Source organism: Rhinatrema bivittatum, chromosome 5 (assembly GCF_901001135.1).
Source record: "Rhinatrema bivittatum chromosome 5, aRhiBiv1.1, whole genome shotgun sequence".
Classification (NCBI taxonomy): Eukaryota; Metazoa; Chordata; class Amphibia; order Gymnophiona; family Rhinatrematidae; genus Rhinatrema; species Rhinatrema bivittatum.
In genome coordinates this window covers 331,539,225-331,561,729 of record NC_042619.1, presented here as the reverse complement: position 1 = coordinate 331,561,729, position 22,505 = coordinate 331,539,225, and the positions used below count along the sequence as shown (strand labels likewise).

Below are 22,505 nucleotides of genomic sequence, written 5' to 3'. Positions count from 1 at the left end.
GAACTAAACATTAGCATGCCTTACATTTTATGCCTGAAATGCAAAGTATTTTAAAATTGAATTGTTTTTTGCCATTTGGATTATTTCCATGGGAAGTCTTTGACAGCTGTGCCAGTTTAAAAAACGTTTTTTAGACAGCAACATGATTTAGAGCAAAAATCTCTTTCTTGTTAATAGCACAATTTACTTTTGAAGACCTTTCTAGTTCCATTTGCATATTCTTCCCATGCATTATCTTCTGTTGTTATTTCTGACAAACTACTTTCATCTTACAATCACATCTGGTAGGGCCTTCTGTCTCCTTCAGGCTGCATGACAATCTGAATTCAATTGTTCCTCTCTCTTTCCAAACAGACTGATGACTCTTCTCCTGCCCCTAAGAAAAATTTCAGGCAGAATGAACTGTATGTACTCTTTCTAACAAAGAAACTAATGGATCATAACCTGTTCACCACAGGTCAGGATCAGAAAAGAACAATCATAAAAGGTAATTGGATTTATTTCTTATTTCATGGACAGGCAAAAATCTAGATTTATTTTTTTTTCTTCTAAATACCTTTCCTTTTTAGGTTTTGCCAAAAATAACTATTTTTTGTTTCATATTCTCCCTCGGCAGTTGATGATAAACTAAATAAAAAAGGGTGCCATATTCTGAAGCAATAAAGCACATTGGGTGCCTTTGTTCTAAGTATAGTATACAAATATGATGTAGAACTCCAGTCTCATAGGCCTGCAGGCACCCCACTGCCCCTGTCACAAATGTGGTTCAATATGCTACATCCCCCAAATCCTTTTGGAAATAACGCTGTTCCCAAATCTTTGTGAGCGTATTGCTACTCAGAAATCCTTTGCAGCATAACATTTCCCTCAGGTTTTTTTTTTTTTTTGGAACATTGCAGCTTCAAACATATTCTGGTATGTCAATTGCATGAAATCCTCCTGGGTATGCTTCTTCCTATCGTTCCACTGTATAAGAGTCTGTGTAATAAAGGCTACAGGACCTCATTTCATTGTTCTCAAAGTTCATCTTTCCCTAGTGAGATGAGAGTATTGGCATCTTTTTTCCTCTTTCTCTCTTTCTCTCTGTCTCCTCCATGTTCTTTCTCAGTCCCCACTGCTTTCTCTATGTAGACTCTCAAGCTTCCTTGTTTCTATATGCTTGTTATATTTATATTTGACTGCCCTTGTCAATATCTGGTGCCTCTTAAGATTCCTTTTCCTATTCCATGATTTCCATCCTAACTTTGCTGAAGCTGACAGAGGCAAGTGAAAACAAAAAGCTATAGAAGAAAATTATTCCTTACCTGCTAATTTTCGTTCCTGTAGTACCAAGGATTAGGGATGTGAATCGTGTCCTCGATCGTCTTAACGATCGATTTCGGCTGGGAGGGGGAGGGAATCGTATTGTTGCCGTTTGGGGGGGTAAAATATCGTGAAAAATCGTGAAAAATCGTGAAAAATCGAAAAATCGAAAAATCGCAAAACCGGCACATTAAAACCCCCTAAAACCCACCCCCGACCCTTTAAATTAAATCCCCCACCCGCCCGAACCCCCCCAAATGACTTAAATAACCTGCGGGTCCAGCGGCGGTCCGGAACGGCAGCGGTCCGGAACGGGCTCCTGCTCCTGAATCTTGTTGTCTTCAGCCGGCGCCATTTTCCAAAATGGCGCCGAAAAATGGCGGCGGCCATAGACGAACACGATTGGACGGCAGGAGGTCCTTCCGGACCCCCGCTGGACTTTTGGCAAGTCTCGTGGGGGTCAGGAGGCCCCCCACAAGCTGGCCAAAAGTTCCTGGAGGTCCAGCGGGGGTCAGGGAGCGATTTCCCGCCGCGAATCGTTTTCGTACGGAAAATGGCGCCGGCAGGAGATCGACTGCAGGAGGTCGTTCAGCGAGGGTTCCGGCGCCTCGCTGAACAACCTCCTGCAGTCGATCTCCTGCCGGCGCCATTTTCCGTACAAAAACGATTCGCGGCGGGAAATCGCTCCCTGACCCCCGCTGGACCTCCAGGAACTTTTGGCCAGCTTGTGGGGGGCCTCCTGACCCCCACGAGACTTGCCAAAAGTCCAGCGGGGGTCCGGAAGGACCTCCTGCCGTCCAATCGTGTTCGTCTATGGCCGCCGCCATTTTTCGGCGCCATTTTGGAAAATGGCGCCGGCTGAAGACAACAAGATTCAGGAGCAGGAGCCCGTTCCGGACCGCTGCCGTTCCGGACCGCCGCTGGACCCGCAGGTTATTTAAGTCATTTGGGGGGGTTCGGGAGGGTGGGGGATTTAATTTAAAGGGTCGGGGGTGGGTTTTAGGGGGTTTTAGTGTGCCGGCTCACGATTCTAACGATTTATAACGATAAATCGTTAGAATCTCTATTGTATTGTGTTCCATAACGGTTTAAGACGATATTAAAATTATCGGACGATAATTTTAATCGTCCTAAAACGATTCACATCCCTACCAAGGATCAGTCCAGACGGTGGGTTATGTCCCCCGTCCAGCAGATGGAGTCAGAACAGACTTCGAGGGACGTCACCAGTAAGAGCCAGTGCTCCCTCTGCTGGAGCTCAGTACCACGTATAGCAAAGCCCAAAGAGGGTTTGAATCAAGTTACATAAATGTAAACATACCTGAAAAACAGGCAGTAACTATAGATAATAATAAACCGCCAACGAGCGGTAAGGCACCCAACTTGTAGGGAGCTGTGAAACAGAGATAAAACACAAAGACTGAATATATAGATATATCGACAAGCATCAGACCCGAGCAGAAGCAAAAGATCCCAAAGAGGTGGGCGTCTGGACTGATCCTTGGTACTACAGGAACGAAAATTAGCAGGTAAGGAATAATTTTCTTTTCCCTGTACGTACCAGGATCAGTCCAGACGGTGGGATGTACCAAAGCTTCCCTAAACCGGGTGGGCCCCTGAAAGCCCTGCTCGGAGAACCTGGCCACCAAAATGTCCCATGGAGGACGATGCCAGGTGTAGTCGATAATGTCGTGAGAAGGTATGCAGCGACTTTCATGTCGCTGCCCGGCAGATCTCCTGTGAAGAGACTGAGCGAGTTTCTGCCCAAGACGCAGCTTGTGAGCAAGTCGAGTGAGCGATGACCCCACTAGGAGGAGGCCGGCCTGCTCCGATGTAGGATACCGAGATAGCCTCCTTAAGCCAACGTGCAATCGTCGTCTTCGAGGCCTGGAACCCCTTCCTTGGACCCGACCAGAGAACGAAGAGATGATCGGAGAGTCGGAAGTCATTGGTCACCTCCAGATAGTGACGCAGCGTGCGTTTGACATCCAAAAGACGAAGAGCCCGGGGCTCGTTGGGTCCAAAGGACGGAAGTTGCACCGTCTGATTCAAGTGAAAAGACGAGACTACCTTCGGAAGAAAAGAAGGTACGGTGCGCAGGGAGACTCCTGAATCCGTGAACCTGAGATAAGGCTCCCTGCAGGACAAAGCTTGTAACTCCGAGACACGACGCGCAGAGCAAATAGCCACAAGGAAGACCGCCTTCAGCGTCAGGTCCTTGAGGGTCGCTCCCCGGATCGGCTCGAAGCACCAGGTTGAGGCTCCAGGAGGGACAAGGATCCCGTGCAGGAGGACGTACATGCTTGACCCCCTTGAGGAATCGGGCGATGTCCGGTTGCAGGAGAAGAGAGCCATCCGCTCGCACGAAAGAGTTCAGGGCCGCCACCTGGACTCGCAAGGAATTATAGGCGAGTCCCTTATCCAGACCATCTTGAAGGAACTGCAGAATCGAGGGACCCGACGCCTCCATGGGTCGGATCCCCCTGGAAGAGCACCAGACGTCGAAGGTTCTCCAAACTCGTACATAAGCAACCGAAGTAGAAGACTTCCGGGCCCGCAGCATAGTAGAAACTACCGCCTCAGGGTAGCCTCTGCGTCGCAGGCGGCGCCGTTCAAAAGCCATGCCGCAAGACAAAAGAGTTCGGCCTGGTCGAAATATACTGGACCCTGGTGTAGTAGCCGAGGGAGGTGACCGAGCCGAAGCGGACCGTCCACCGCCAGCTGGAGAAGGTCCGCAAACCAAGGCCTGCGCGGCCACTCCGGAGCAACGAGGATCACAGGACCTTGATGATTTTCGATCCTGTGAAGCGTTTTGCCCACCAAGGGCCATGGAGGAAAGACATAGAGCAGCCGACGAGCCGGCCACGGAAGAGCTAGGGCATCCACCCCCTCCGCGCCACGTTCCCTGCGGCGACTGAAGAACCGAGGCGCCTTGGCGTTGGTGGCCGTAGCCATCAGATCGAAATGCGGGGCGCCCCACCGCGGAACCAATAACCGCATCGCCTCGTCGGAGAGCGCCCATTCGCCGGGATCCAGTTGTTGACGACTGAGAAAGTCCGCCTGGATATTGTCCACCCCGGCGATGTGAGAGGCTGCGATCCTGACGAGGTGCCGTTCTGCCCATTCCATGAGGAGGGTCGACTCGAGGGAGACATGTTTGCTTCTTGTGCCTCCTTGACGATTGATGTAAGCCACCGTGGTGGCGTTGTCGGAGAGGATCCGTACTTCCCTGTTCCACACCAGGGGGAGGAACCGTTGCAACGCCAGCCGCACCGCCCTGGTCTCCAGGTGGTTGATCGGCCACGTCGCCTCTGTTGGGGACCATGTCCCCTGCGTTGCACTTCGGTCGCAGACGGCGCCCCAGCCCACGAGGCTGGCATCGGTGATGACTACCACCCAGTTGGGAACCTCGAGGGAAACTCCCTGAGCCAGATTCGCCGGGACCAGCCACCAGTCCAGACTGTCCCTGGCGACCGGAGGGAGCGGGAGGACCACCTGATAATCCTGAGACACTGGTTTCCACCTGGAGAGGAGGGATGCCTGCAGGGGGCGCAGATGCGCAAAAGCCCAGGGCACCATATCGATGGTGGACGCCATCACTCCCAGCAACTGTAGATAATTCCAGGAGGTGGGCTCCAGCAAAGCCGAAAAACGACAGACATGCTCCCGCAACGACTGAGCCTTGTCCGGACGCAAGAACACCTTGCCCTGCAGCGTGTCGAAGCTGGCGCCCAGGAAGTCCAGTCGCTGGGAAGGAACCAGCGAACTCTTGGAGAAGTTCACAACCCATCCCAGGGATTGGAGAACCTGGACCACCCGGGCTACCGATTCCTGCCCGTGGGCGAAAGACTTCGCTCGAATCAGCCAATCGTCCAGATAGGGATGGACTAGTATTCCCTCCCTGCGGAGAGCCGCCGCCACGACGACCATGATCTTGGTGAAGGTGCGAGGAGCTGTCGCCAAGCCGAATGGGAGGGCCGTGAATTGGAAGTGTTGACCCAGGATCTTGAAGCGGAGAAAACGACGATGCGCCGGCAGGATAGGAATGTGCAAGTAGGCCTCCGTCAAGTCCAAGGAGGCCAGGAATTCCCCCCGGTGAACCGCCGCGATCACTGATCGAAGAGTCTCCATGCGGAACCGGCTGACTCGCAGGGACTTGTTGACTTCCTTGAGATCGAGGATGGGCCGCCAGGAACCGTCCTTTTTCGGTACGACGAAGTAGATGGAATAATGTCCCAAGCCCACCTCGCCGAAGGGGACAGTGGAAATGGCTCCTATGCCCTGCAGCCGGTCCAGCGTCTGTTGCACCGCCGCTCTCTTGAGATCCGAACCGCAGGGGGAGAAAATGAACCGGTCCCTGGGAGAACGGACAAACTCCAATGCGTAACCTTCTCTTATGGTGTCCAGGACCCACTGGTCTGCGGATATCCTTACCCACTCCTCGTAGAATTCCGCTAGTCGACCCCCTATCAGGGGAGTAGAGGAGTGGGCCCATCTGGCATCATTGGGACGACTTAGGCGGGGGTTACCCTGCCCAGAGCCGTCACGTGCGGGCCGCCGCCCCCGAAAGGACCGGGACCAAGGCTGAGGTCTGGCGGAGGCAGCACGGGGCCCCGGCTGCCTGTACGATCGATAGCGCCGCTGTGCTCTGGATCTGGTCCGGGTAGCAGCAAACGCCCTGGAGGTACGATGTCTGTCTTCAGGGAGCCGGTGAACCGCATTCTCCCCCAGCGACTTTATGAGCTGGTCCAAGTCATCGCCAAAAAGAAACTTGCCCCGGAAAGGCAAGGAGCCCAAGCTCGACTTAGAGGAAGCATCCGCCGCCCAATTGCGAAGCCAAAGGAGCCGCCTGGCCGCCACCACCGAAACCATGGACCGTGCCTGAACTCGGAACAGGTCGTAGAGGGCATCGGCCCCATAAGCTATGGCAGACTCCAAGCGGTCAGCCTGAGCGGCTTCGTCCGGGGGTAAGGACTGCGAAGTGAGCAGTTGTTGCACCCATCGGAGACTGGCCCGCTGGGCCAGGGAGGTACACATCACCGCACGCATGCCCAAGGCAGAAACGTCAAACACCCTCTTCAGGAAGACTTCCAACTTACGGTCCTGGGTGTCCCGGAGCGCCGTACCACCAGTGACTGGAATCGTCGTCCTCTTGGTGACCGCCGAGACGGCCGAATCCACCTTGGGAACCTTTATCAGGTCCAAGAAATCTTCTGGCAGCGGGTATAACTTTTCCATGGCCCGAGTAACCTTTAACGAGGCTTCAGGAGCATCCCACTCCCTGGTGAGGAGCTGCAGGAAGGACTCATGGATGGGAAAAGCCCGAGGCCTAGGACGAAGCGCTGCGAGTACCGGATCCCCCTTTCTGGCCGAGGTGGTGACTGCGGGCGCCACCGGGAGCGGTGGATCCGGGGGAGGATCCAGATTCAGTTCCAAGAGGATCTGTTGTATCAGGTCATTCAGTTCATCCTTCTGGAAAATGCGAAGCGCCAGCGGATCATCCCCCTTGGGAGGCAACTCCGACAGCGAAGGGTCCAAAGGATCGGGGGAAGCCCTCCCCGATGGCGAGATCACTCCCGAAGTTCCCTGAGCAACCCGAGGACGCGGGAGCGGCCCCGGGGCCCCTGACACCGACCCCACCGGGCCGGGGGGCACACCAGGAGGGGCCATGGAGACCCGAGGGGTCTTGGCCGGTGGGGGGTCTGGGGGGGAAGAGGTACCCCCGGGAACCGCCAGCCCCTGCAAATATGCGCTGTGCATAAGGAGAATAAACTCCGGCGAAAAACGCGGGAAGCTGGGAGGGGGGCCCGAGGAGGGGACCTCCGAAGACTCAGACACTGGCAAGCCCCCCTCCGGGGATAAATTCGGGGGTGAAACCTCCCGAAAATCCCTCCGCTCCAAAACCGCCTCAGCCGCAGCAACATGCTGCGAGAATAACATGGCCGCCGTTCCCGCCAATGGCGGCGACGTGGCCGGCCCGCGCCGCCCTTGCCGGGGGGAGGGGAGGGCCAAAACAGTATCGAGTGGCTGCGAGGTGCCTTCCCCACCCGGGAGACACCTCGCACAAATCCCCTCCCGCGAAATCCGGGACCCTGGCTCGCCGCAGGCCGCGCATCGGGATGGCCGCGGCATGACACAAAACGCCGGGAAAAAGACGGAAAAAGGGCTCGGGGGGGGGGCCTGAAGGCACTACGAGGCGCCGCGGGGGGGCCGGAGGGCCTACACAACCCGCTCCACCAATTCTCTGCAGCGCCGAGAAACGACTCGGCAGACCGAAAAGCCCGCGAAAAAGGCCTGAGCCCCGCGGGATCGAGTGCCACCACGTGGCGGTACCGGGACCCCCGGCAGCCACGGGCCTCCAAACAAAAACTGCAGGATCGAAGAAAAACCTGCAAAAAGAAACAACAACAGAGAAAAACTGCAAAACTTACCATACGCGAGGAAGCAAACAGAAGCAAGGAAGGCAGAGAGAAAGACACGCCTCCCAAGCTAGGGCACTTTTTTTTTTTTTAAACTTTAACTTGATTCAACAATAATACAGAGACAAATCAAACTAGTTGACAGGAAAAGAGAAGAGAGAAAAAACTTGAAACCCTGTCAGTGCGGGGGAGCCGTGATCCCCCCAACTCTCATCTGCTGGAGTCAGAAAGATACTGAGCTCCAGCAGAGGGCGCACTGGCTCTTACTGGTTACGTCCCTCGAAGTCTGTTCTGACTCCATCTGCTGGACGGGGGACATAACCCACCGTCTGGACTGATCCTGGTACGTACAGGGAACATGGAAATTCCATAAGACACAATTTGCTCAAGATTTTGACACAATTTGCTCACGATTTTGACTCATTTTTCATGAATAAAGTCCAAAACCAAATCCCAAAGTGTTAGAGCTCTGATCCACATACAGCACCCTAATTGATCCCATATTTAATTCTGGTTTGCAGACCACTTAGATTTGCTTCCTAAGGTATGATTTGAATTCTTATTGTTTGGAAGACTAAGCAGACCAAGGAGACAGTGCATTACAATTCTTTAGCATCTGAGTCAATACAAAGTTAATATTAACAGTGAAACATCACTTAGGTTATGTACTAATTTTAGAATTTGTATCTTAAATATTTAGCACAACAACATGTACAAAGTTAGTAGCATGCAAATTCCCTCAAAAGGTATAACAGGCTTGGAAAAGACTAGTAAGGATGGGGTATGAAAGTCCCCAACATTCTTGCAGAGCATTAAGGATATGCATTTATTTTTATCTGAATAGAAATGATCAGTAAACGAGTAGAGGCTTGGTTTGGGGCAACTGAATCAAATGGTTGATGACCCAGAAAAATCTGAATCCTTTTTGGCTCATGTGGTTCAGTCCCATTGAAGTCTATTGGGGAAGGAAAACAATGCATTTTCGCCTGAATTTTCAAAGTCATGTGTGCATAAAATCCAAGGGTTACACGTGTGGCTCGGCCATACGTGCGCCGAGCGCATTTTAAAAATGATCCAGGTAAGTGCAGAGGTGCCGGGCCAATGAAAAGGGGTGAGCCAGGGATGGCGGGGTCTGGGTGGGGATGGGCAAGGTGGGAGGCCAACTGGGATAGTGGCAGTGGGCCGGTGTGCCAAAGTTACTTCTGCTCCAAAGAAGCAGTAAAGGTAAAAAACAAAAAAAATGTGAATAGCTAGGTAGGGGTTAGGGGTCAGGAAGGAGCAGAAAAAAGGGAAGAAGGGTAGGTAGGGGTATAGGAAACTTAACTGGAGCAGACTGGGAGTGAACTGGGCAAAGAACTGATCGCATCATTGCACGTACTTTACACAATTCCCCTCCCTGCACACACGAGAGTTCACCCACTCGCACATGCATGCATGGATATTAAAATCTGGTGTGCATGTATATACGTGAATTATATTTTATAACATGGGAGTGCCGACGCACGCATGTTATAAAATAGCCACGTCCATGTTTGCACCAGGTAGGGATGTGCAGCCAGAAAGTATTTGTTGCATTCGGGATACGTATTCGTCGGGGCCCAGATACGTTGCATTCGTTCAATGGCACCCCAATACGTTGATACATGCATTCGTTTTCCAGATCCCATTAAAGTCAATGGGGGAAGTATTTGCAGCCTATTTTTGGCTGCAGAATTGGGGTTTTATTATCAATTTTGATGAAACTTCTGGGGAGCAATCATCAGAACATCAAAACAGCTCCAAGGTACTTAGACTGTTGCAAAGTGGCACCAAAGTGGCATGAATAGCCTAAGGTACTTTAAAGGGGCAAAGGGGTACCAGGAGTGGCAAGAAGAGTGCTTTAATAGAGGCACAGCAATACAGGACAGACTCAATACCATTTATGGACATAAGGCCTGGATGGACAGGCACAACAGTCGAGGACAGAGGTCAAACCCTTTTACGGACATAAGGCCTGGACGGATAGGCACAGCAATCGAGGATAGAGTCAATCCCACCTAGGGACATAAGGCCTGGACAGACAGACACAGCAGTCGAGGACAGAGGTGAATCCCACCTCGTGACATAAAACCTGGATGGACAGGCACAGCATTTATTTATTTTATTTATTTATTTAAGGTTTTTATATACCGGCAATCATGAGAACATATCTTGCTGGTTTACATGAAACGGGAGTGCATTAAATACATCAAACTAGAACTGAGGTGACCGAAGGTACAGTTACAATTAACAAGGGTAGCAAAACTTGGTGAAGAGGAAGAAATAGGAAAGAATAAAATGGTTAAACGATATACATTTGAGGAAAGAGGTGAATCCCACTTAGGGACATAAGGCCTGGACGAACAGGCACAGCAGTCAAGGACAGAGGTGAATCCCACCTAGGGACATAAGGCCTGGACGGACATGCACAACAGTCAAGGACAGGGGTCAAGCCCACGTAGGGACATAAGGTCTGGATGGACAGGCACCGCAATACAGGACAGAGTCAATCCCACCTAGGGACATAAGGCCTGGATAGACAGGCAAAGCAATACAGGACATAGCCAATCCCACCTAGGGATAAAAGGCCTGGACCTACAGGCACAGCAGTCGAGGACAGAGGTCAAACCCTTGTACGGACATAAGACCTAGACAGAGAGGCACAGCAATACAGGCAGAGTCAATCCCATCTAGGGACATAAAGCCTGGAAGAACAGGCAAAGCAATTGAGGTCAAGCCCTTGTAGGGACATAATGCCTGGATGGACAGGTACAGCAATAGAGGCAGAGTCAATCCCATCTAGGGACATAAGGACTGGACGAACAGGCAAAGCAATCAAGGTCAAACCCTTGTAGGGACATAATGCCTGAATGGACAGGCACAGAAATATAGGACAGAGTCAATCCCACCTAGGGACATAAGGCCTGGATGGACAGGTACAGCAGTCAAGGACAGAGGTCAAGCTGACATAAAAAGGTAAGGCCCTGACGAACAGGCATAGCAGTGGTGGACTGAGGTGAATCCTACCTAGGGACATAAGGCCTGGATGGACAGGCACAGCAGTCAAGGACAGAGGGGAATCCCACCTCGGGATATAAGGCCTGGATGAACAGGCACAAGAGTCGAGGACAGAGGTGAATCCCACCTTGTGACATAAGGCCTGGATGGACAGGCACAGAAATACAGGCCGGAGTCAATCCCATGTAGGGACATAAAGCTTGCATGGACAGGCAAAGCAATACAGGACAGAGTCAAACCCATCTAGGGACATAAGGCCTGGACGAACAGGCAAAGCAATCAAGGTCTAACCCTTGTAGGGACATAATGCCTGGAGAGACAAGCACAGCAATACAGGACAGTCAATCCCACCTAGGGACAAAAGGCCTTGATGGACAGGCACAGCAGTCGAGGACAGAAGTCAAGCCGATGTAGGGAGAAAAGGCTTGGATGAACAGTCACAACAGTCGAGGACAGAGGTGACTCTCACCTCATGACATAAGGCCTAGATGGACAGGCACAGCATTCGAGGACAGAGTCAATCCCATCTAGGGACATAAGGCCTGGACGACCAGGCAAAGCAATTGAGGTGAAACCCTTGTAGGGACATAATGCCTGGACAGACAGGCACAGTAATGCAGGACAGAGTCAATCCCACCTAGGGCCATAAGACCTGGATGTACAGGCACAGCAGTCGAGGACAGAGGTCAAGCCCACATAGGAACATAAGGCCTGGACGAACAGGAAAAGCAATCGAGTAGAAACACTTGTATGGACATAATGCCTGGACGGACAGGCACAGCAATATAGGAAAGAGTCAATCCCATCTAGGGACATAAGGCCTGGACGGACAGGCACAGCAGTCGAGGACAGAGGTCAAACCCATTTACGGACATAAGGCCTGGACGGACAGGCACAGCAGTCGAGAACAGAGGTCAAACCCTTTTACAGACATAAGGCCTGGACGGACAGGCACAGCAATACAGGACAGAGAGAATCCCACCTAGGGACATAAGGCCTGGACAGACAGGCACAGCAGTCAAGGACAGAGGTGAATCCCACCTAGGGACATAAGGCCTGGACGAACAGGTACAGCAGGCGAGGACAGAGGTCCAGCCGACGTAGGGACATAAAGCCTGAACGAACAGGTACAGCAGTCGGGGACAGAGGTGAATCCCACCTAGGGACATAAGGCCTGGACAGACAGGCACAGCAATTCAGGAAAGAGTCAATCCCATTTAGGGACATAAGGCCTGGACGGACAGGCACAGCAATACAGGACAGAGAGAATCCCACCTAGGGACATAAGGCCTGGACAGACAGGCACAGCAGTCAAGGACAGAGGTGAATCCCACCTAGGGACATAAGGCCTGGACGAACAGGTACAGCAGGCGAGGACAGAGGTCCAGCCGACGTAGGGACATAAAGCCTGAACGAACAGGTACAGCAGTCGGGGACAGAGGTGAATCCCACCTAGGGACATAAGGCCTGGACAGACAGGCACAGCAATTCAGGAAAGAGTCAATCCCATTTAGGGACATAAGGCCTGGACGGACAGGCACAGCAGGCGAGGATAGAGGTCAAACCCTTGTACGGACATAAGGCCTGGACGGACAGGCACAGCACTACAGGACAGAGAGAATCCCACCTAGGGACATAAGGCCTGGACAGACAGGCACAGCAGGCGAGGACAGAGGTCCAGCCGACGTAGGGACATAAAGCCTGAACGAACAGGTACAGCAGTCGGGGACAGAGGTGAATCCCACCTAGGGACATAAGGCCTGGACAGACAGGCACAGCAATTCAGGAAAGAGTCAATCCCATTTAGGGACATAAGGCCTGGACAGACAGGCACAGCAATTCAGGAAAGAGTCAATCCCAATTAGGGACATAAGGCCTGGACGGACAGGCACAGCAGGCGAGGATAGAGGTCAAACCCTTGTACGGACATAAGGCCTGGATGGACAGGCACAGCAATACAGGACAGAGTCAATCCCACCGATGGACATAAGGGCTGAATGGACAGGCACAGCAGTAGAGGACAGAGTCAATCTTACCTAGGGATATAAGGCCTGGACGTACAGACACAGCAGTCGAAGACAGAGGTCAAGCCCACATAGGGACATAAGGCCTGGACAAACAGGCACAGCAGTCGAGGACAGAGGTGAATCCCACCTAGGGACATAAGGCCTGGACGAACAGGCACAGCAACACAGGACAGAGTCAATCCCACCTAGGGACATAAGGCCTGGAGAGACAGGCACAGCAGTCGAGGACAGAGGTCAAGCTGACGTAGGGACATAAATCCTGAACGAACAGGCACAGCAGTCGAGGACAGAGGTGAATCCCACCTAGGGACATAAGGCCTGGACAGACAGGCACAGCAATTCAGGAAAGAGTCAATCCCATTTACGGACATAATGTCCGTAAATGGGACATAAGGCCTGGACGGACAGGCACAGCAGGCGAGGACAGAGGTCAAACCCATTTACGGATGTAAGGCCTGGACGGACAGGCACAGCAGTCGAGGACAGAGGTCAAACCTTTTTATGGACATAAGGCCTGGACGGACAGGCACAGCAAACGAGGATAGAGTCAATCCCACCTAGGGACATAAGGCCTGGACGGAAAGACACAGCAATCGAGGTCAAACCCTTGTAGGGACATAAGGCCTGGACGGACAGGCACAGCAATCGAAGACAAAGTCAATCCCACCTAGGGACATAAGGCCTGGATGGACAGGCACAGCAATACAGGACAGAGAGAATACCATCTGGGGACATAAGGCCTGGATGGACAGGCACAGCAGTCGAGGGCAGAGGTGAATCCCACCTAGTGACATAAAGCCTGGACGAACAGGCACAGCAGTCGAGGACAGAGGTGAATCTCACCTAGGGACATAAGGTCTGGACGGACAGGCACAGCAATTCAGGACAGTGTCAATCCCACCGATGGACATAAGGGCTGAATGGACATCACAGCAGTCGAGGACAGAGGTCAAACCCTTGTACGGACATAAGGCCTGGACGGACAGGGACAGCTGTCGAGGACAGAGTCAATCCCACCAATGGACATAAGGGCTGAATGGACAGGCACAGCAGTCGAGGACAGAGGTCAAACCCACATAGGGACATGAGGCCTAGTCGGACAGGCACAGCAATCGAGGTCAAACCCTTGTAGGGACATAAGGCTGGATGAACAGGCTCAGCAATCGAGGACAGAGTCAATCCCACCTAGGGACATAAGGCCTGGATGGACAGGCACAGCAATCGAGGTCAAACCCTTGTAGGGACATAAGGCCTCGACAGAGAGGCACAGCAATCGAGGACAGAGGCAATCCCACCTAGGGACATAAGGCCTGGATGGACAGGCACAGCAATACAGGACAGAGAGAATACCACCTAGGGCATAAGGCCTTGATGGACAGGCATATAAATGGTATTTATTTATTTATTTATTTATTTATTTTCCGCTTTTCACGCTTTTCCAGCACTTCATATTGAATTACACTCAGGTACTGTAGGTATTTCCCTATCCCCAGAGGGCTTACAATCTTAGTCAAACCCTTGTAGGGACATAAGGCCTGGACGAACAGGTACAGCATTCGATGACAGAGGTGAATCCACCTAAGGACATAAGGCCTGGACAGACAGTCACAGCATTCGAGGACAGAGGTGAATCCCACCTAAGGACATAAGGCCTGGACGAAACGGCACAGATGTTGAGGACAGAGTTGAATCCCACTTAGGGACATAAGGCCTGGATGGACAGGCACAGCAGTCAAGGACAGAGGTCAAACCCACGTAGGGACATGATGCCTGGACAGACAGTCACAGCAATCGAGGTCAAACCCTTGTAGGGACATAAGGCCTGGATGGACAGGCACAGCAATACAAGACAGAGTCCATCCCACCTAGGGACATAAGGCCTGGACAGACAGGCACAGCAGTTGAGGACAGAGGTCAAACCCTTCTAGGTACATAAGGCCTGGACAGTTGACAGACAGGCACAGCGTTTGAGGTCAGGCCCTTGTTAGGGACATATGGCCTGGACAGTGGACGGTCAGGCACAGCGTTTCAGGTCAGGCCCTTGTAGGGATGTACAGCCTGGACAGTGGACGGTCAGGCACAGCGTTTCAGGTCAGGTACATGTGCTGCAGTGCTTATATTATCTGGAGCATAGGAGATAGTTGGAGCTGTTGCAAGGCTTTGAATTGCTTTTATTCATCTTGCCAATCACAGGGAAAATTTGGAAACCTTAGCAAAGGCAGGTTTACTTTCAAAAACACTAGCATTTCCATCAACTCTGGTGCCAGCCTTGAGCGGTGAGGGCTCATGATATACCCTGTCATTGAAAAGACACGTTCACTGGGCACACTGTTTGGAAGACATGACAGATATCACTGAGCTGCTTTGGCTAGGTATGGCCAGTCAGTGGACTTGTGTGCCCAATATGCCAGCGGATCTGTCTGCATGTTCTCTGTCGGCTCTGAGAGATACCATGTCACTGACAGCTGTGTTGGTGTCTCCTTTGCTTGGGTGGGCTGAGATTCACTCATGCCAGCTGCTTTCTCTCTCGCCCATCGTACAACAGATGAATCTTTATGGGTAACATGCCTTTGGCGTTCTGAAGTGGAGGAGGAGGTACTATGTCGCTGACAGAGTGCTGCTCCTGCTTGGGCTAGCAGCACAACTCTCTGAAGTGCCCGCTGTTTCTACCTCTGCTTCACGTCTAATCTGTCTCTGCCTATGGCGCTCCTGTTCACGGACTTTTGCTAACAGCAGGTCCTTCACCAATAAGAGACAATCCTGTAGGGCGAGTTTCCTTTTCACATGGGGATTACAAACTGTGGCGAGCATGTATGTTTACCAGCTGACTCATGACTAACCAATCATGATGCCCTAGGGGATTCTGCACACCTATGTCCATTGTACCAGAAAGTTTATGAAGGGGTGTCTGCAGCTCCACTAACCTGTCTAGCATCATAAAGGTGGAATTCCACCGGGTGGGAATGTCATGAATGATACGTTTGTGAGGCATCTCCAAATCAGTCTGCTTTTGGCGGAGAACCTGCCCCGCCTTCACACTTCTGTATAAGTGCGCTGCTATGTTCCTGCACATCTGTATTAACCTATGCAGGTATTCATTCTCTTTGTCATTGGAATCCAACCCCAGAGCTGTCTTCACTACCAGGTGCAGAGTGTGTGCAAAACATCAGATGTTCTTAAAGTGCCTGTCTTTTTTTGTCTTAACCATGTTTGCACTATTGTCTGTGGAGCTGAAGTAGTGGGTACACCCTGAGAAGCAATGCCAGGGGCCTCAGTCACCCTCTATGCCTGTGCTGACTGCTCTTCCTCCTCCTCATCATCAGTTTCATCTCTCCCCTGCTGCACTGAAGTGGAGGCTAAGACAGGACTAATTGATCCTCCTAAAGCTTCGTAGGCTATTACTTCTTCCGTTTCTGATGAGAATTCCACACAAGATGATTCTTCATCTGAATCAGAAGCAAACAGTGACTGCGTTACATTGTCAACACTATGTGTTAGTCGAGACTTCTGTCCCCCTGCTGCTTTTGGGTGTCAACATTTTGTCTGGCATGACTCAGCCTCCCCTTCCCTCACCTCCAAAACTACATGGTCAGAAACAGGTGTTGGCGATGGCAATGCATCATGGTCAGATTTCATTTTTTTCTGGATGGAACTGCCTGCCCCTCCAAAGAGTTTAGATTGTGACAGGTCCCTTTTTAACTTTAATGGGGGAGTGGCACTAGTGCCTTTTGAAGTGCCTCCTCTGCCAGACCAATCACTCAACTACATCTAGCTTTCCCTGACATTATGGATTTAATGTCACTGCCTAGTGCGTACTGGCTGCCCACTGTCACAGTGCCTTGCTATGCACTAATGTAACATGTGTGCTGTGCACACACACACACACAGCTTGCTTGTAAGCACAAAAGAGGCAGACTGGGGATTTCACTGCACAGACTGTCCCAATAATAAAGTTCAGTCTGTTAAACTACCCACTGCCCACTGTCACAGTGCCTTGCTATGCACTAATGAAATATGTGTGGTATGCACACCCACACACAGCTTTCGTGTCAGCACAAAAGAGGTAGACTGGGGATTTCACTGCACAGACTGTCCCAATAATAAAGTTCAGTCTGTTAAACTACCCACTGCCCACTGTCACAGTGCCTTGCTATGCACTAATGAAATATGTGTGGTATGCACACCCACACACAGCTTGTGTGTAAGCACAAAAGAGGCAGACTGGGGATTTCACTGCACAGACTGTCCCAATAATAAAGTTCAGTCTGCTAAACTGCCAGCCCACTGAAGCCCAGTGCACAGAGAGACTTAGTGAGTTGAATTAAACAAACTCAGTTTAAAAAAGCTGAAAATGTTGGCACAGCAGGAAAATCGATGAAATATATTTTCCAATGGAAATTCTAGCAAAATTGAATATATCTCTCACAGCCACAACAACCAAATGGTGCTTGCTTGCAGCCTAGCCCAGAGGGTGAATGAAACAAAATGGCACTGCTAGCAGCTTCTCTCCCTGGCACAGAGAGACTGTCTCAGATCACCTAATAAACTGCTTAAAAAACAAACAGGGCTAGCTGGCACAGGCACTGCAGCCAAATAAAGAATAAATAGCATTTATTTCCCTACTAACTAGCCTAGCTAGCAATTCAATAGAGATTTCTGAACTCAGACTAGCTCTGAGTGCAGCCTGCTTCCACAGAGACCACCTCCCCACACCACCACTGCAAAGAAAGTGCGTGGCACGCCGCGTGCTTAAGTATATATAGTGCTGGGTCATCAGGAAAATCGTCACTGAGCACTGAATGACAGCACGATTGACTGCATTCAGTGCATTTCACAAAATGTTATTGCTGATACTCTGCATTCCGGTATCCATGCGAACCTGTCCGACTCTTTCCTGTGAGTCACTGATGACTCACAGGAAAGGGCTGGTTTTTGGCTCTGGATACACCAAAATGGCATCCTCCAATTGAAGAAAAGCACGTACATGCACCGTGCACCATGTAACGGATGAAACGAATGATAAGTTATATTCGTGGGGAGTCGTGATACATTTCGTTTTCCCACGAATATAACGAATAGGGACATATACATTACGGATTGCCAATACGTTGAAAATGAATGCACACCCCTAACACCAGGAACTGTGCGCACATGGATGCCTGAATGGGCCTTTGAAAATCGAACCTTTATGTACTCAAAGCCAGATAGCTTTGTCTCACACACCCTGCCTGGAAAACAACAAGGCTCTGCAAACCTCCCGATTCTGCTCTCCACCCCTCTCTCCTTCTCTCTCCCGCACTATCTAACACTGATGCTGCTGTGTCTCTTTTTTCTTTTCCTTCTTTTTTCTCTCCCCTAGGTGCTGGAACTGCGGCCCCGAAGCAAGACCCAAACTCCTCCCCTTCCCCCTCTTGGCTGACGCTGATGTCACTGATGCCAGCAAAAGTGCACCAGGAAGGGGGTTTAAAAGAGGAGCCAACCACGGTGGTGCCGCGCACCGATGCCGCACACCGGAGGGGCACAACAAAGGGGCAGGCCCCTTTGCCCACCCCTTCGTACACCCCGGAGAAACCACACAACAAACTGCAACTCTTCAATACTGATTATGGAAAACATGAGAGATGAAGCTAAAACACATACAATTAAAGCCTGCCTAAAGAAAGGTATGTATTGGAAACAACTACCCACAAAAGATTAGATACAGAAACATAACTAGAAAAACCAAGAAAATACAATCCAGTAACCTCATAAAAATAAAGATGATCAATTTAAATAACAACACAAATACAAATAACCTGCTAATGCTAACCTTCCTACTAGTTAACGCCCAGTCAATCCCAAAAATTCCCTATAATCACAGACCTATTATACGACGAAAAACCTAACTTCATTGCTGTCACAGAATCATGGTTAAAAAAATCAGACACCGTGCTAAAGAATCAAATAGCGCACAAGAACTATGATATATTTTCAATACCCAGAATAAACAAAAGAGGAGGGGGACTCCTACTAATAATTGAAAAAAGTTTTAAATGTAAACCAATCCCAGTAACACCCCCCAATAACCATGAAATTGCCCTTTTTGAAACCAACAATCTAAAATCTGCCTCATTTACTGTACCCCTACTCTACTTGAATTAAACACCTCACCACTAATTGAATTCCTAACGACACACCTAAATTCCACTAAAAATTGTCCTAGGAGATTTCAACTTGCAGATGGATAAACAGCCCCTATCCAATACCTGCCAAACATTCATGGATTTCATGACAGCACTAGGGTTCACTCTTACTACCGACAAGCCCACACACAAAGCAGGATACTCCCTTGATCTAACATTTACTAATCATAAACACTTAGAACACATCAACACCGAGCATACACAGATCCCTTGGTCAGATCATTTCCTCATTAAATCCTCCTTCAAATACACAGAACTACAAAAGAAAATAAAAAATACACCCAATGAATTTAACTACAGCCCGCCATATAACATAGACATCCTGAAAGATAATTTAGAAGTAAGACTAAATTACATAGATTACACAAACTGCTGCTCTGCTACCTCAACATGGTTACAAGCAACCAGAACCTTAGCCAACAAAATAAACCAAACTAAATTGATCAAAATCAAAGACCCCAAAGAAACAAACCCTTGGTACAATGAAAAGATAAAAGAAGTCAAAAGAAATCTGAGAAAAAAAGAAAAAGTATGGAAGATAAATAAAACAGCAGAAAACCTGACAAAATACAGACAACTTCTCGGCTACTATAAACAAGTAATCCTCAATGCAAAAAAGCAATATTACAGTACTAAAATTGAAAAATTCGCAAACAACCCCAGAACTTTATTCACCATAGTTAAAAATCTCACAAACGACAAAAATGAATCTTCCCCAAACCTACCAGCAAATAGATGTAATGAAATAGCTAATTTTTTCAAGGACAAAATTATGAACCTAAAAACAAAGATTCCAAAATCATCAACACAATCAATCAAAATGCAAAAAAGAGATGTTAAGCAATGGACAGCTTTTACTGAAATTTCAGAACTAGAAGTAGAATCAACGTTAAAGAAGCTAAATCCAGCCCCACATACACAAGACACAATACCAACCATAGACTTAAAAAAAATTAGCCTCCACAGTTTCTCTGACTCTAACCAATATCATTAATCTATCCTTAACAGAAGGGGCCATGCCAGATACGCTTAAAGGAGCAATAGTGAAACTGATATTAAAGAAAAAAACCCAGTGATCCCCTTGTCCTTAGCAACTATAGGCCGGTATCAAACCTACCTCTACTAGCAAAGCTAATAGAAAAAACTGTACAAAACTAATCAGCAGAACACTTAGAAACCAACAACATCCTATAGCTGTCACAACACAGTTTTCGAAAAAACTACAGCACTGAAACTCTCCTGCTGGCACTAACAGACAACATCATGAGAGGGTTTGACAGCGGTAAACATTTTATCCTAGTAATGCTAGACCTATCAGCTGCACTCGATACAGTAAACCATGGAATACTGCTAAATAGACTAGAAGAAATAGCACTAAGCAACAATACAATTAAGTGGTTCAAATCATACCTAAATAACAGATACTTCCAAGTACAGATCAAAGATACAATGTCAAATAAAATAGAACTTCAAACAGGAGTCCCACAAGTGTCGGCCCTATCCGGCACACTATTTAACATATACATGCTGCCACTATGCCACCTATTAGCTGGACTGGGCATAACACATTACATATACACTGATGATATTCAATTAATCCTTCCCATTGACAATACAATAAAATAAACTCTGGACCTAGCCAACATGTATTTAGATATTATCAAACAGCTTCTCAACCAAATGGAGTTAGTTATTAACATAGAGAAAACTGAATTCCTTCATCTAGAAAGAAAAAATCTAGAAATCATCCAAAATCCTATTACACTCAAAAACAACCAAAAGATTGAACTAGCTGAAAAAGTACGCAACCTAGGGGTGATAATTGACACTGAAATGAATATGAAATAACATATATCTTTTAAAATAAGAGAAGGTTACAAGAAACTTATGACTCTTAGGAGATTAAAACCCATGCTAACTACAAACAACTTCCGATCAGTGCTACAAGCATTAATCTTTGCAAGCACTGACTATTGTAATGCCCTACTCCTGGGTTTACCATATACAACAATTAGACCACTCCAGATACTGCAAAACCCAGTGGCAAAAATTCTGACTGGAAAGAGTAGAAGGGACCATATCACTGACATCCTAATTGAACTACACTGGCTACCCATTGAACAGAGAATACAATACAAATCACTATGTACCATACATAAATTAATCCATGTTGAAAAAACAGAATGGCTAAACACTGCACTGAAAGTACACGTCCCCAACAGGAACCTGAGATCCACAAACAAGGCATTACTAACTATTCCCTCCGTTAAAACTGCAAGACTAACTCAAGTAAGGGATAGAGCCCTATCATTAGCAGGGCCTACATTATGGAACACCATGCCATCAGAAATCAGGCTGCAAAAAGACATCAAACTATTCAAAAAGAGCCTAAATTCATGGCTATTTAAACAAGCATACCACAAAGAGAAGGGAGAATAGAATCCAAAGAATTGCAGAAAGCGATGAGTCTGTGCATTGACACAATACACCTACTCATTATGAGTGTTTTTTACTTTTAAGCAGTAACAGATAACATGTAGATTATTAATAATTTTGAACTGACCTGATAAACCTAAACACACAACCTCACCTAGCATCTTATAGCTATTATGAAACTCTGTACCATACCTTGCAGGCAGGCACCCATCTAGATGTTAAAATAAAGCTACATTATTTTAAGTGCCTTATTGTTAACCGTTGTGATGGCTTCTAGCTTAACGATGGTATAGAAAAGAGTTTAAATAAATAAATAAACAAATAAACAAATAAATAAATAAATAGCGTGAAGCTAATTGGGGATGAGATAAGAAAGGAAAAGAGCCGATCATGTTTCAGCACTTTTTAAATCAGCCTATCCAAACTAGCAGCTGTATGTCATAAATTAATTATGAGGTGAATTTTAATACCTGTGCGCTTGCACACATATGTGTGTATTTGCTGGATTGTGCACATGGGTGCACAAATTTTATAACATGTACACATTTATGCATGCATGGTATAAAATTGGCTACCCATGCATACATGCATGCAAGATTTTATATCAATGTGCGCATATGCAAATGAATACTGTCTCGCTGCGAATCTGACTGTGTCATCTATGTAATTCAATGTCCTTGTGATAAGATTTATGTGGGTCGCACAAAGAGGAAAATCAGGACGAGACTCATTGAGCATAGAAGCTGCATTAAAACTGCTAAACTGACTGCACCTCTCATCCAACATTGTTTACAGACTGGACATACCTTTACAGATCTACGTTGGTCAGTGCTAGAGAAACTTCAAAAGAGCATTCGTGATGGAGACATTCAAGCTCGCCTTAATCGCCGTGAACATTTCTGGATTTACAAACTTCATGCTGTACATCCCCAGGGGCTGAATGAGAAGATAAATTGGTACTCTTTGATTTGAACTTTTGTCTTTCTAGATGGACCTAGCTGAAAACTGCCTTAAGTATATGTCTTCATGCTGCGCTTTTAATGTAAAGTGTGCCATTTGGACTTTGTTTTGAGCACTTTGGGTAAAAGTTTGATACCTTGTTC

General features: G+C 48.5%; 1 long non-coding RNA gene across 1 annotated transcript; it reads left to right on the top strand.

Moving 5' to 3' along the window:
- The first annotated feature begins 359 nt into the window (after positions 1-359).
- LOC115091696 lies at positions 360-22,502 on the top strand. Its single transcript, XR_003856798.1, has 3 exons — positions 360-487; positions 18,144-18,447; positions 22,198-22,502. It is a non-coding gene; the product is annotated as an uncharacterized LOC115091696 (long non-coding RNA).
- The last annotated feature ends 3 nt before the right edge of the window (positions 22,503-22,505 follow it).